This window comes from Protopterus annectens, chromosome 13.part0 (genome assembly GCF_019279795.1).
Source record: "Protopterus annectens isolate FY-2018-M chromosome 13.part0, PAN1.0, whole genome shotgun sequence".
NCBI lineage: Eukaryota > Metazoa > Chordata > Ceratodontiformes > Protopteridae > Protopterus > Protopterus annectens.
The window spans coordinates 723386118-723403400 of NC_056747.1; the positions used below are offsets into that span (position 1 = coordinate 723386118).

Genomic DNA, 17283 nt, shown 5'->3' on the forward strand with positions numbered 1-17283 from the left:
ACGTTGTCGGAGTGGTATTTTCACTATCCTTTAATGAAGGGAATGGTGTGTAACAGGAAGTCTGCTGCATTAAGTGAAAGGTTAGATGTGTAATAGACTAGCCAGTAAATGTTAAGCACAGTCTGTGCCCAGCCTAATGCTTGCATCTGATATATATATATATATATATATATATATATATATATATATATATATATATATATATATATATATATATAGCTAAGCTTTCAGACTCCATTTACTATGTGCTGTTGGTGAGGGTGTACAGCTTTCCTTTGCCTGTGGAGTAACACAGTTTCTTAGTGTATCTACATTCCTGTCCAGTTCCAGCACTGGATTACTTGTATGGCATACATAGTTATTAATCATAAACTGTGTAAATGCAGTTACCCATGCCTTTTGTATAAGCAAACCTCTCCTGTTTAAAATCTTCTGTAGGAAATGTTCTCCATAGGCTCTCACTGTTCACAGCTGGTCATAGAGCTGCCAGTTTGTGCAGAGGGCAGCACCACTGCAGGTCATCTAACAGTATGCTACTAAACACTCTCGCTTAGACCTTTAAGGGAATCTCCCCTAACTCATTCCCATCGACTAAGGATCTGGTATAATGGATAGGTACTTCCCTGTCATATCAGTTTCTGACCTGGTAAATACGGGCATCCTGAGGCAGTGTAGTAACTGCCTCATTTTCACTGACAACCATTTAATTTTAGATCAGACAAACACATTGTGTGAGAGATTTAGTTTTATATCAGACAAACACAGTGTGTGAGAGATGAAACTATACAACGTAATTGGAGGCAAAGCTCTCACATACACAGATGAAAAATACAAATGAAGTTGTTATTGTTATACCTAAAACACTCACTACCAAAACTAAGGAACAAACACGCAGACCCACATATGCCGAGGGACTTGCTTTTAATCTACCAAAACCTCCAAGACCTCCTAAAAGCATCTCTCAGTGGCCTTGTGCATACTCAAAAAAGACAGCACCTCACACAACACATGCCTCTGAAAGTTATAGTGGCCCTGCTTCCAAGCCCTTAATGCAACACACTGCACAGCCAAACATTCTAGTTGTTGGGTTCCATTGTAAGACATACTGATGTCCCCTTTATCAGGTTAAACAAGGAGAATATCACAGTGAGCTGTCTGTCTGGAGCCAGGATCTGCCAGATCAAGCATGTGCTTAGGTCTTTGACTGTGTTATACTGGTACTTGTGGTTTAAAGTCCATGTCTGCTTAAATGACCTAAGATGTACTTCACTGGACTATATGAAGAGAGACATGATGGAGCTATCTGAATGTGTGTCCTAGGCTGGTGCGAATCGGTCTGAGTAGCATCTTACCTTTACCATTGATGAGGCCACAGTGATTGACTTCAACAGTTGGCTTAGTTTTTGATGTCACAACAAGAAAATCTGATATACGTCAGCCTGGGGAGACATCGACAAACCACAGTGCTTTGCACTTGTCATCACTTGGCTTCATGATACAGGCAAACACTTCATCCTCACTTTGCCTTTTTTAGGCCGTGCCAAGTTGTTAAACCATTCATCATAATTAAAATCACTCACAACTACCTAAAGGTACTGCTGCAGAATGCTAGGAGTCTAAATAAAAAGCTAAACTCCCTGGAAGCACTCCTTACCCTGGCGAATGCGGACATATGTGAAGTCATGGAAACATGGTTCAGAAACATAGAAAAAAACCTGGCTGTCAAAGGCTACAATGCCTTTCATTCATTTCAGTGCCCATCAGCTGAGGATAAAACAAAGGGAGGAGGTGTGTCAGTGTTCATAAAGGACAAGTGCACTGCTAGACTGGTCCAACAACATGAATTGCTTGAGCTACCCCATGCCCAACTAACCATAGGTGTGACCCCCTATCATATTCTTGCTAACTATAGATCCCCAAACATGAGTCTGGAAAACCACATCTCCTACCTAAACCTAATAGAATCTCTTAATATTCATATATCCGATATCCCTGTAAATTATAATATTGATAGCACACCCCTGAAAGTAGACCCAGTGGTGAGAGACCTAGGAACACTGATAGATAGTAACCTTAACTTTTACCACCAGGTAGCTACAGTGGTGAGGAAATCCTTCTGTGTGGCACAACTTAAAAGTAAAGGCATGGCATCAAGATCAAAGGGAAGTCATAGTACCATTGTACTCAGTCCTCATCAGGTCCATAATCGAGTACAGTGCGCCCTTCTGCATGTACCTAACTAGGCACTTACACCACTTGGAGTGACCCCAGAGGTCTCTCACTAAACAAAAAAAAAAAAATACAAAGTGTAAGACACATGTCTTATGCAGACTGAATAAAGGCCATACCCCTTTACTCCATCTCATATTGTTTCTTGAGAGGTGACTTATGCCTGACCTGCAAGGCATTCTCTGATCCATCCCTGATGAGAATATTACATATTTGCAAGAAAAATTATACAAGGGTTGCGTATTCCATGGGCCTGAACATTATTTGTGACTCTAATAGAACTTGCTGGAGAGAGAGAGATTCGTATGCCAAAGGCTACCTTGTCTGTGGAATAAACTTCCTATCTTCGTAAAACTAAGCCTGTCCCTTACCCTCTTCGAAAATAATTTGGATAAATGTATGGGGAACCATAAATTCACTCTTTGGGGGGTACTGCCCATGTCCCTTATGGACAGAGACAATCTGTAAAATGACTTGGGCTCTAACACCCAAAGACCCACTACCCTGATACTACCCCATCCCATTTCTGGGAAATTAAGATAATAGTGTCATACCCTGGGTATTATTGGCTAAGCTTCTAAAGTTTCTTGTGCCATTAGCCTAACAATCGTCTATGAACCTATGCAGGTGTCAGGAAAAGTGCATGTTATTTTTGGGAACTATTCATTTCGCTTAGCCTGAAGTTCAGGTCACAGATATTAGCTTTTAATTTTAAATCCCTTCAGCATGTTCTGTTTATTGTGGTGACAAGGTTTAGATCCCTAGAGCATGTAGCTCGGAGGGATTGGGATGTCTTTACGTGGAGCATGTCCAACAGCTCTGGGTTTGACATAGCTTTGTATGTTAGGCCGAGATCGCCTCTGAGTAGGTGATATGCGACAGAGTAAAGCTGGACATTTTTGAGACTGTCTGCGTAGGGCATCTGTTTGAGGCCGGTAATCCCCTTTGTGAGGTATTTCTGTGGCCTTTCCAGTTGTAGATGTCTTGTAAGCTACATACCAAAAGGGGCGTTGTACTCTCTAATGGGTCTAATGAGTGATGAGTAGAGGGGGAACAATGGCCTCTTTTTTTCCTGGATGAGAAACCTTTTGTGATGAGGTGTGCCACGTAGAAGGATTTCCTGACTACTGTGGCGATGTGATTATCAAAGGAGAGACTACTGTCCACCTGTGTCCCAAGCCAATAAACTCCCTGCATGCAGGTGAAGAGAACTAGGTAGCAAAGAAATTAATTTATCGTTAAATTAATCACAGCAACCATTCATGGTCCAAAGAGAGAGCAGTAACCCTGCACACTTGAATATATCTGAACTGTCCTAAACAGAACCATGTTCAATTCTGTAACACAGACATGTTCTCTTAAGGCAGTAATAGCCTAAGAAAACTGATTAACCTAGATTTTTGAAAGAAGAAAGTTTAAAAAAAATAGTTCACTTTCAAATCCATTTTTGGGAGGTGGGGTTCACAAAGGGAGTAGAAACATGACAGAATTTGTAATGTAAATATTTTTGTTTGCTGAAATAGATTGAGGATGAAACACAGTGATCACTTAAACTGATAATGATATGTAAATGTGTTTTTGACAGCATTGATATTTAATAGGTAAATGCAAGTAAAGGTTGCTATGCATAAATTAATCCTTGTATCCCTTCACCTTTGACAGTGAAATAGTATCTAATGCTTCCACCCAGTGAGTGAGCTTACTGTTGGCTTTGCAAAGCTGTAGTGCCGATAACATGTAAGGCAGGAACAGTGCAAGCTGTGGCCTTAGTCTTTTACTGGAGATGTGAGTCGACTGGCTTGATAAAGATGCAGCTCCATGGAAACCCACACTAGAAAACAAAAGCTCCTTTCATAGTTTAAAGCAGCTAGACCAGACAGAGAAGAGGCTTTTTACTATTGGATACTTACATTATGTATGACTCTTGTATCACCTGTTTTTATTTTAAAAACATTGCATTCCAGCAAGAGCAGCAGTTGTAGTATTTCTGTCAGGTAAAATTGTTGTAGCAGATGACAAACCAGGTTAGGGGGCTTTAAATGCATCTTGCATTGCTTTAATAAATAAATAACTGTAAAACAGACTTTTTTGTATATATTTTTGTTATGTTCATCTAGTGATGTACACTAGACTCTGGGGTGTGCCATTTAATCTTTACGTTTTCATTGTAGTCAGAAACCTTGTCATATAACCAGGAATGTACCTTACAGCCTAGAGACATATTCTTGTACGTTTTAAGCTATGTGAACCTTTATGGTATCTCACTGGGAGTGATGCTGCCCAAGTTTACTCATGAAATCCCACCCACAAATCCATTAATGTGCCTGTGCCTGCATCTGCTCCAGTATTGCTACATTCTTGTGGTAAAATTAAATGTCTGTTCTACTGGCATGGAATACCTTGTGTGCCTGAAGGGGTGTATGTCATAAGACTGAAAGTTTTAAAAGGCTGAAAACCAAAATATCTAACACTCAAAATATCAAAAACAAAATGCACCCATAATGTGGGGGTGCTGCACACCAACTACCCCCCTGCTAATTATATGTACCAACTCCAAGATTGCACAACAGTGGAGAAGGAGCAAATTCACATTTTCGATATTTTGAGTTTTCGATATTTTGGTTTTCATAGACCTGCCTGAAGCCTCTGTGCGTCTCCTTTCCCTGAGATACAATTTTTAGTAGTCAGAGTGTCAGCTGACATTATGAGAACACAATGAACTGAAGTTTCTTTTTATTTAGCACCTGATTTCTTACTATTAGTTTTGTAGTATTTCATGTTATTCATTATAATCTTGCAGTCAAGCAGAGATAACCAAGCAGTGTCTTAGTTTGGTAAACATTGTGTAAATACGTAATGGGTTGGTGGTGCTTTGTTCACTCATTTTGTAGAAGTGGAGGATTTGGGGGTCTTTGCCTCTCACAGCTCAGATATCCATTGTTAATGTTCTGTAACTGGATCCTGATTCCTCAGTTATACCTTTCAGCTGGTAGCTTATTGGGACCACTGACCAGTGGCGGCTGGTGACTTCAAATCACAGGGGGGCTGCAGGAGACGCTGAATGGGCGGGGTCAAATGGAAGGGGTGTGGTCAACCACAAAGGGGAGGAGCTATGCACAAAACCACAAAAAAACTAACTTTAATTAAATACGCTGCCCTGGGTGGCAAACCATCATTATGAAAGTCCAATCAAGACAAAAATAAGTGTAGAAGAATAAAAATATTTCAATGCATTGGCTGCATGACAGCTTACTTAATATCTAGATGGAAACAAAAGGTTGTGAGGCATGAAAAATAAATTACTTTTTAAATACATTACTGGAATGCCAGTCAAAATCAAGTATAAGAAAACCAGAAGCACTCAACTCAAACTACTTCTCCTTGCACTGCAGTTCTAATTATAATATATTCAGCTTTATTAAAGTACCAAGCAACATGCTGAAAGTAGAAATCTATGTGATGCCCCCACTTGTAAAAATGTTTCTTATCCAAAAGACCTGCTGCCTGACAACGTTTCATGGGGAAAACATGATAAAAGTAAAAATGAAAAGCAAACAAGAAACAAGCTCAAGATACATTGCTTAAAGGATTACTGTACAGGTTATGGACCACACATGATTGGCATTCTGTTTAGTTTAAAGCCTGTAGAGATGACTGGAAGTCTCCAACAAGTGTAATGAGCTTTTTAAAATAATGGAATCCTGTCCTTTAATACCCAAGGCTTATACATTATCTAGTCAAGTATTCTCTGCATGGCAACAACAGAAAGGCTTTCAATGTTGGCAATTCTTTAACAGTATGCTTATTAAAGCTTACTTGCATCTTACGATGTCAGACAAGCTTACCTTATGGTCATTAAAGCATTGCTACTTAAACACAGAGCAACAGGCACTTTGAGTAATAAGCATAAATCAACAGTACAAAAATATGACAGAAACCAGACCATTCTGCAAAATCAAGGACAGATGAAAAGCCACTGTAGTACTTATGCAGTGTGTCCTCCCCATCCAAGGTAGATACAACTACTCCTTGCCTTGCTTGGACACATCCAGAGTCACTACATGGGTGAGTGGGGTGCAACAAGCATGTCACAATTTGAAATCTCTCTGGCTGACTGTGATGGCCCTGACACATTTGTCATACCTCTCAACTTCAAGAGCAAGAAATCTGGACAAAGCCATACACAGAAGTGGGACAAAGGCACAACAAGAAGGACAATTTTTAAATATTGCTCTAATAAACTTAGAAAGATAATATAATAGGTCTTGCATTAGTATGAATTTTCTGAAGGGTATAAAATCTGAAACTCAAATGTCTGTCATTTTCTAACTTCAGTCTTTAGTGATTTGTCACTAATTTGCCAAAAAACACAATTTTATGAAAAATGGACCAAAAATGTGATGCAAAAATATAAAATAGACACACAATACAGCTTCTACCTGTCAAAGAAGGGACACTTTAATATTAGTACTGCTACCTTGAGCAGCTGACAAAATAAAAGAATCTACATGCATTTCAAGTAATCTATAACTTTGATTATTACAGTTATTTCTTAATTGTAAACCCTCCATGTTTTCTTCCAAAATTGCTATTTTGCGGAGGGATTATTAGGGGAAGAGCAACATTTTGAGCCAAAAATTGGGGACAGTTGAGAGGTTGGCTATGCCTAATTCTATAAAGCAATTTATTTGCATGTACCTCTCAACCTGTTAATGCAGTAAATCTGAACAAGGCCAAATATATTGGGGCACATATAAACAGTACTAAAATTGCTCTTGTATAAATTGAGACAGTTGATAGAGCGGCTCTTACTTTAACATGCATTTTATGAAGGTTATGAAGTCTGAAACTTATTATTTAGTGACTTCTGGCAAATCATTTAGGAATTAAAACTACAAATTTTATGAACAACAAACCAAAAATAAGAAGCAAAAATCTATTCATTCTTTGAAAATCTGGACAGTTGGGAGGTATAGTTCAGCTGGGCCTGTCTGAGTTTGCTGCCCTTCCCCTGACAAAATAATGGTTGAACTGGAGCCTCTGCAGCCATTCCAATTAACCATTACTTGGCTATTTCACTCCATTTACCATAAACACTAATGTGCATACTGCTTTACTTCAATGATTGGACTTCATTTGAAAGTTTTATTTTGTATTTTACAGCACAAACATTAAGTAATCTGTTAAACAAAGCAATGCAGTCTCACAATGAAAACTTAGCATTAAAACTTCTCTGCCCTTGAAACTCACATTCATTGAAACCCACATTCAAAGAAAATACATTTTGCCAGTGGCAGATAAAGATTAATTTTGGGCTGTTTTGAATCATAGGCCCTTGCATATGAAACATACATGTGCTCTTTGATACACCTTCCTCATTGTACTAAAATTATATTCCTTGTACAATACAGTACACTTGTTAGAGGGTGTTTTAAATTTGTTTTGAACATTTTTCCAGTAAGCAATGAAACAAAACATATGCACCCATAATGGCAAAACTGCCCAGTTGAGAACATTTATCATAAAAAAGTCTACTCAGACTTCCACAGTCCACCATTATTAGTAAATATACACAATTCTACAGTCCACCATTATTAGTAAATATGCACAATTCCACAGTCCACCATTATTAGTAAATATGCACAATTCTACAGTCCACCATTATCAGTAAATATGCACAATTCTACAGTGCACCTTTATCAGTAAATATGCACAATTCTACAGTCCATATTCAGTGAATTCAGTTCTTGCCATAGCTGTCAACCTTAGCACAAAACCTGGGCCGAAGCCAATAATGGGGAATACAGTCCCAAAAATAGGGACAAATTTAAAATATTCATCTTATAAACTTAGAAAATTGCTAGAAAAAGGTTGTGCTACTATGTATTCTGAAGAACATGAAGTTTGAAATTCAAATGCGGTCAATTCTACTGGACAGAACAAAACAATTTTCAGCAGAGACGAGGGATTAATACTGCAGACACGTCTTTGTAAAATGGCAGGGCATCAGAGCAAATCCACACAAACACAGGCAGGAGATGCAGACTCCAAACAGAAGCCACCCCAACCAAGAATCAAACCAGAAAACCTATAGCTGTGAGGCAACAATACTACCACCGCACCATCAATTATGCAAGGAATTAAACATTCAGAAACCTGAAGTCTGAAATTCAAATGCCTGTCAATTTTACTGCGGACAGAACAAAACCAATTTTCAGCAGGGATTAAAACTGCAGACACGTCTTTGTAAAATGGCAGGGCACCAGAGCAAATCCACACAAACACATGGAGGAGATGCAGACTCCACACAGAAGCCACCCCAACCAAGAATCAAACCAGAAAACCTATAGCTGTGAGGCAACAATACTACCACTGCACCATCAAATCTGCAAGGAATCAAACATTCAGAAACCTGAAGTCTGAAATTCAAATGCCTGTCAATTTTACTGCGGACAGAACAAAAACAATTTTCAGCAGAGATGCAGGGATTAATACTGCAGACACGTCTTTGCAAAATGGCAGGGCACCAGAGCAAATCCACACAAATACAGGGAGGAGATGCAGACAGAAGCCACCCCAACCAAGAATCAAACCAGAAAACCTATAGTTGTGAGGTAACAATACTATCACTGCACCATCAATTATACAAGGAATTAAACATTCAGAAACCTGAAGTCTGAAATTCAAATGCCTGTCAATTTTACTGCGGACAGAACAAAAACAATTTTCAGCAGAGAGGGATTAAAACTGCAGACACATCTTTGTAAAATGGCAGGGCACCAGAGCAAATCCACACAAACACAGGCAGGAGATGCAGACTCCAAACAGAAGCCACCCCAACCAAGAATCAAACCAGAAAACCTATAGCTGTGAGGCAACAATACTACCACCGCACCATCAATTATGCAAGGAATTAAACATTCAGAAACCTGAAGTCTGAAATTCAAATGCCTGTCAATTTTACTGCGGACAGAACAAAACCAATTTTCAGCAGGGATTAAAACTGCAGACACGTCTTTGTAAAATGGCAGGGCACCAGAGCAAATCCACACAAACACATGGAGGAGATGCAGACTCCACACAGAAGCCACCCCAACCAAGAATCAAACCAGAAAACCTATAGCTGTGAGGCAACAATACTACCACTGCACCATCAAATCTGCAAGGAATTAAACATTCAGAAACCTGAAGTCTGAAATTCAAATGCCTGTCAAATTTACTGCGGACAGAACAAAACAATTTTCAGCAGAGGCAGGGATTAAAACTGCAGACACATCTTTGTAAAATGGCAGGGCACCAGAGCAAATCCACACAAACACAGGCAGGAGATGCAGACTCCACACAGAAGCCACCCCAACCAAGAATCAAACCAGAAAACCTATAGCTGTGAGGCAACAATACTACCACTGCACCATCAAATCTGCAAGGAATTAAACATTCAGAAACCTGAAGTCTGAAATTCAAATGCCTGTCAAATTTACTGCGGACAGAACAAAAACAATTTTCAGCAGAGGGGATTAAAACTGCAGACACATCTTTGTAAAATGGCAGGGCACCAGAGCAAATCCACACAAACACAGGCAGGAGATGCAGACTCACACAGAAGCCACCCCAACCAAGAATCAAACCAGAAAACCTATAGCTGTGAGGCAACAATACTACCACTGCACCATCAAATCTGCAAGGAATTAAACATTCAGAAACCTGAAGTCTGAAATTCAAATGCCTGTCAAATTTACTGCGGACAGAACAAAACAATTTTCAGCAGAGGCACGAGGATTAAAACTGCAGACACATCTTTGTAAAATGGCAGGGCACCAGAGCAAATCCACACAAACACAGGCAGGAGATGCAGACTCCACACAGAAGCCACCCCAACCAAGAATCAAACCAGAAAACCTATAGCTGTGAGGCAACAATACTACCACTGCACCATCAAATACGCAGGAATTAAACATTCAGAAACCCTTAAGTCTGAAATTCAAATGCCTATCAATTTTATTTAACATTTTTTAATCAGGACAGTCTGACTTGGAACAAATAAACAAATTTTCAGCGGAGGCCCAGGAAGAAATAATGCAGACATGTCTTTGTAACATGGGAGGGCACAAAAGCAAACCCACACAAACACAGGGAGAAGATACAGACCCCACAAAGAAGGAACCCCAGCCAAGAATCAAACCCAAGAACCTGCAGCTGTGAGGCAACAATGCTACTACTACACCATCAAATATCAAGCATTACAACATTTACAAACCACAGATATTATGAGGAACAGATCAGATCAAATATGAGGTAAAAATCTGAAATTTTTACAAATGGTGGTGGGTAGGAACTCAAGTCTTTAACACCTGCATACAGGGTACAGGGTTCAAGCCTGAGGCATTCCCTACCACACCACCATAAGCACCTGGGGCATTTTCACACACACACACACACACACACACACACACACCAGTAAAGCACAAGCACCATACACAAACTCCAGTAAAGCACAAGCACCATACACAAAGAAAAATAAACATTGTAAATTGAAAGGCACCTTACCTGAATCCTGAATGAATACATCCAGAGTTAACGTCCATAATCCATACATCCTTAATACTGAAGACCCGAGATCCACATGCTCCTTCCGGCGAGATCCCTGAGGCACTGTCCCGAGTCCCTGCTGCTCCTCTTGCAGTCCGGATCGTCCCCATAACCCGGGCGGGTCTGTGCACTGTAAAAGTGCACAAACGCTCCTTGTGTCCCCTATGGGGTGAGCATGCGCATAGACCGATAAGCCGGGACTCGGTCTGTCAATTTTAAAAAATATTTTTTTTATTTTTTCATTTCTTTTTCTTTCTTTTTTTCTTTTTGAGGGGGCTGCAGTCCGGCAGCCCTATGCCACGAGCCGCCCCTGCCACTGACTGATGTAATGTTTTGGTGGACTTTTCCCAAAATAACAAAAGCTCAAAGTGGATTTTGTCATCAGGTGGAAGGCTTTATCACCCCCCCCCAACCTTGCCATCTTTTACTTTACAAATGCAAAGGTTGCTACATGACAGAGTGCATGACAGTTTTCATGAAACTTGATTTTGATATTAACTACTGTGATTGATCTAATATTGTATAATGAGTGGCTATTAACATTCAAAAGTCTGCAGCCTGATTGGTCAGCCAACCAGCATGCCTGTTGTAAAAACAAGCATATGCCAACGTGCCTGGACTTTTTTTCCATTAATATATACTATAGTTTTTTCACTTTTCTAAAACTTAAAAAATAGTAAAGGATGAAATCCAGACGGTATACAGATAAGAGAGAAACAGGACAGAGAAAATCCAAGGAACAATCAGGTTGAATACCTGATTTTCCTTGTACTTTCTCAGTCTGGTCTCTCTCGTACCTGTCAATGGTCCAGATTTCAAACTTTATTTTTATTTAAAAAAAAAAAGCAACAGAGATCTTCATTTCTCGGTTGTTTCCTTTCCAAAGTACTGATGTACTATGTAAGCATGCACTTCACCCTTGTGATTAAAGTGCACAAACCATGAGTAAATCTTCGATATACCACACCCATGTCATCAGATATTGCTATAGTATCCTTATTCAACTCTTTCCGCAGTACACTAACTTGGTGCAATTCTTCAAGGTTGATCATTGTAGCATGAACTTTTGCTAAATCACTGGCTTGGCACTCGCATTTCTTGTTTCCACTCTGTCATTTTCTGTTATGTCTGAATTAACAGCGTAATCCTGAGCTGCCATATATAATGTTCTGTTTTGCTAGTTAAAAAGGAGATTGCAACTTCCCACATAGAGGTATATTTTAATTGGCTGACTTTTGAAAATATTGAACTTCATGTGGTCGAGACCATGTGATCAAAATTTAAAAAAAGTCAAACACATTGTACTGAGATCGAGGTACAGTGGGGATCAGGGAATGTGCCCTTTCCCCCACTGTAGTACGTTCTCAGGTTGGCATATATAATTACCAAGGGGATGTGGCGGAACTTGCCCCCACTGCAAAAATGCTGTTTCTGCTGTATTGTTGATTTTCAACTTTTTGAAATGTCGATCACATTGTCTTGACTGTTCATTTTCAAAAGTCAATCAAGTAAGTAAAATAGATCCCATAAGTCATGATTTTGTAATGCTGAAGATGTCCTGGTGAGAGGTGAATAGAATACTATTATCTTTTTTTTGGCGTATTATTTTATAAAGTAAAATATTTATTTGCATCAGATTAGTTAATATCATCATGGACTATTTCGTTACTTTTGTCTAATGCCAACAAAACAATGTTTGTATTTCCTTCTTATCCTGAATGCTGCTTTACCCTTCACACCTTCTGTTAGAATTGCCTGCATGTTCTACACATTCTTGAATTTCACAATTGTTTTTATTATACAAGATTTCTTGGGAAAGAGATTCCATGTGTCCACATCCCTATCTGGGAAACAATACTTGCCAATCTCCCATGTAATTTTCACTTGATCTGCTTCCTTCATATGTAATTTGCTCCCCGACATATCTGTAAAATGTCTCATCCCTTTAAAAGAGTTTTACAGAGGTTGTAGTACTGTCTTTAACATTAGAGCCTTCTGCCTTCACTGACTTCTCTGTTTCAGTTTGTTTTATCTGACTTTAATTCTGTTTAACTGTTCTGCTTTCCCTGTTTTTTTCATATTTCTCAGTAGAATCCTTTTTCTGTGTAACAATTCCACCACATTACGAACCACATTGTTTTTCACCATAATTTTGAACTTTGTTGATTTGCTTCATAACTTAAAGTTCAAAACTACACGGTAGCAGAAAATGAAGGGACTGTACCCACAAAATAAATATAGATTTATTGTATTTGTTGCAATAAGTCTAGAGTTGTTCAAGTTCAATCCTTTAAGTTTTTGCTGTTGTGTAGTCTTAGAGCTGTGTTTTGTTGACTACTTGTGGTTTTTCAACATGTTTTGTTTGTAATTTGCTTTATACAAAATATTGTTCTCAATAATGGTAGATTTATAATAGTTTCCTTGGTTCATAGGCAATGTACTAGGCTAACAACCACAAGGGCCTTTTTAAGCCTAGTCATGCATCCCAAATCTCGGACAAGTTCTGGTACCCTTGGTAAGTGTAAACATGGGCCTGAGAGATGAAACATTTACAAGCAGGGGCCTGGGAGATGAACCATTATGCAGACTGCCTGTGTCCATTAGAGACATAGGTGCCAAACCAGGGATGAATTTCCTGTTCCCCATCCAATTGTCCAGGTTGCACTTGAATTGGGTTAGTGAAGGAGTTCTTTTTCACATGGATGGGGACCCTGTTCCAGAGAAGGGGGTAGTCTCTGGGATACATACCTGTCTGTCCAGCAGGTCCTATTTATATCACATGCAAGATTTAAGTCTTTAGAATGGGTAATTATGGTGCTGTTTGTTTTGCGGATATGCAGGAGGCCCATGAGAGTGAGGTCTGACAATGCCTTGTATGCCAGGCATAGATCTCCCCTTAGCAGTCTGTAGGAGACAGAATACAGGGATAGGGCCTTGAGGAGGTCTGCATAGGACATGTTACTTATGCCCTGTTTTCTTTTAGTGAGGAACCTCTGTGGACTTTCCAGTTGTTGGATATACCTGGTTAGATACATACCAAAATGGGGCATTATACTCAACAGTAGGTCTGATGAATGCTGAATACAGTGGAACAATTACTGCATTGCACTTAGATGCCATACTTTTGTTTATAAGTTGCACAACATAGAATGATTTCCTCACTACTGAACACACGTGATGGTCAAAGGCTAGGCTACTGTCTATGTGTGTCCCCAAGTCCCTGACTAGTGGGTCAGCTCTTAGTGTGTGTTGTCAATTTGATAGTTTCCAGGAGTGGATGACTTCCTGAAGGATACTGTTATTCATTTCTTGCATTTCCATGGGTCCTTGGTTCTTATGCCAGTTTTGTGCTAGCCCTTCCTAAAGAACATTTGTGTCAGTGGGCGATACAATGACCAAGAAATCCCAATCCCTCCGAGCTACATGCTCTAGGGACTTAAACCTTGTCACCACAATAAACAGGACATGCTGGAGGGATAGATTCCTATCCCAGAGACTTCCCATACTCTGGAACAGCTACCCATCTATGTCAAGCAAAGTTCTTCATTAGCACTCTTCAAGAAAAATCTTGATGAGTGGATGGGAAATAGAAAATACACCCTGGGATCACTTCTGTGTCTCTGCTCGACAGTGGCACAGGAAAATAACTTTCTTGGGTGGCGTAAGCCAGGGAATCTTGTTGGCTAGGCTTACGTAGGCCCTTGGGCCGATAGCCTAGTACCTACCTATGAACCACTCCTAATTTACAATCATCTGTAAATTTAGTCAGTCAAAGGCTACTAAGACTGGCCCTGACTTCAGTAAAGTAAATGCCAAAAAGGAGTGATCCCAGGACTGATCCCTGAGAGACACCAGTTGTGACCTCTTTGTAGAGGTGGACTCCCCAATTCTAACTTCCTGGGTCCTGTCTGTGAGCCAGCTGGCTATCCACTGGGTGACATAAAGGTTTGTACCAAATCTCTTAAGTTTAACAATGCCTGAGTGGGGGATTGTGTCAAATGCCTTGGCAAGGTCAAGGTAGGCAGTGTGAACCATTTTGTCCTCATCCGTTGCTTTGGTGACCTTCTCAAAGGAATCCACCAGGTTGAGTACGTATGACCTGCCCTTGATGAAACCAAACTGGGTTGGGTCCAGTGTGTGGAGGTTTCCTATTTCATTATTGAGCATTTCCATAATACATTTTTCCATGGTTTTACATATGAGACTAGTGCGGGAGGGTGGCCTAATGGTTGAGGTGTTTGCCTTACAAATACAAGGTGCAGGGGTTGAGTCTCATGAGGGATAATTGGCTAGGCTTAAAATGGCTTGCAAGGGCAGTTAGCCTAGTACTAATCTGTGAACCTATAAGGCTTGTGGTTCTGTAGTTTCCAAAGTCTGTAGATGTCCCATCTTTGTGCAGATGGCTGGCTGTTACTGTTCTCCATTCATGATGCACAAATCCTGTTTGGAGGCTATGGTTAAACAGCAATTCCAGAGGGCTTGATAGATAATTTTTCATGCTATTTAGAAAGCATTTTGGGACGCAGTGGTCTTGGCCTTAGAAAGAGCATTAAGGACCTGTTCCCTAGTGGTAGCAGGGGGAGTTATATTTGATAGTATTTCTAGATGAAAGGTTGATGGGGAGAGAGGGGTAAAGTTGAAGCTGAATTTGTCCGCCAGTAGGTTTGCTGTGTTTTCTGGCTCAGTATAGGTCGCTCCATTTACAATGAGCTCTGCACACAACTGCGTATTGCCTTTGAGGTTGTGGACATAGCTAAAGAATGCCTTGTGGTTCTCCTTGGCCTAGATTTGGCTTTGGTAGACTGTATTTGTACTCTGAGTTTTAGTTTCATGAGAGTGATTTTATCCTGCTGGGTACTGCATCTCCTAAGTTTTGCCATGATTTTCTTCCTCCTGTTATACAGCCTATTGATTTTGTGATTCCACCAAGGCGGCTTGTTTTTTTGAGTTAGTTCTGTACTTCTTCCTGGTGGGTACAGCTGCCTGTATGCATCTATTAACATGCTTGTATAGGGTTTCTTTGAACAGTTCTGCATAGGCAGCAGTGTTCTCAGGGTTTATGGGGGCTTGAAATTTTGCCAGGTTGTCACTTAATAGGAAGTTAGCCTTAGAGTATTTCCTGAATATTCCAGGTGTTATTTTTACTTCAAAAGAGACCATTTTGTGGTATGACCTTACCTGAGATCAGGAATTAATTTGTGGCCTTATTTTCACTATATTACAAATCATAACACTAGCATTATACATTGTATTACAGTATGTTTTATTGAATAGATGTACATCTCTTCAGGCTATATTTGCTCTACAGAATCCTGTACAGCCCATTTTTACTGGAGTGTTCTGTTTCTGAACTGTAATAGTTCTCACTTCAATATTTTTCAATCTGAGTAATTATCTTTCTTACCTATTATTAGCACTAAAGGTAGCAACACTTTCACCACTTTAGTACATATTATTTAAGCTATAAACCACGCCTGGGTTTGAGTAATGCTGGATTTACACACGGTTGGTGTGGTTTGGTGACCAAACAAAGACAACCGTGGGTAAATCCAGCATTACCCATACCCAGAAGTGGGTTATTGCTGTTATACAATGACATTATTTAAGAAAAAAAATACTTGCTTTTCTTAAATAATGTCCTTGTATAACGGCGCTGTGCTGTCCTTCCACAGCTGGACAGCTCCGCTTTGCCATTGCTGATGTACTGCACATGCGTTTGGAACTTGCATTCCCACGCATACCCAGTACATCAGTGCTCAGGGAAAGTACACAACGGAGAAAAGATCTCCTTTGCTCTGTTTTTCTGTAATTTTTTTTTTTATATTGGTTTGTGGCAATTTAGGGGTAGGAGAGCTGCACTCCCAACTCCGCACATACAAGAACGAAAGCTTTAAAAAATACAAGGGAAATCCGGTACGTGTATTTAATTTTAAATACGGTAACTGATTTTCCTTCTATTTTCTTCATGCTGTCTTTCTCATATGTGCAGAGTCGGGACTACAGCTTTATTTTTTTTTTAATTAAAAAAAAAAATTTAAACTTGGACAATATACCAACGGAAAAAAAGTCTGGGTGACCAGACCTTTTCCTTTGGTATATTTGATTTACAACGAGCACGCTGACCAATCAGCGTGCACGTTTTGTAATAGTAATGGCCAGTCATTGTATAATTTACAATAATTCAACAGCATCTCTATACTGAGGTTAATATATGTTCCAAGTGTAAGAATTGGAATTTTTGTATTGAAGCACCTCCATAAATTTCCAAAATTTAGGCTTCCAAGATTCTCTTTCTGAACCATTACATCACTGACATCTGCCTCTTGCCCGTAGGAACATTTTTTATGCCTCCTAGAAATATAAAAAATATTTGTGCAAACATTTCCTTGCAAGATATTCTACATTTTCTTGATTTATATACAGAAGTGTAGCAAGTGTTGCCCTGGGTGGAAAGTGTTTTATTTT

At 39.6% G+C, this 17283-nt stretch overlaps 1 protein-coding gene across 2 annotated transcripts in view; it reads left to right on the forward strand.

Annotated features, from left to right (window-relative positions):
• SGSM2 (small G protein signaling modulator 2) overlaps positions 1–17283 on the forward strand; it is a 1814022-nt gene that overhangs the window by 613494 nt on the left and 1183245 nt on the right. The gene's annotated exons all lie outside the window — the stretch shown is intronic.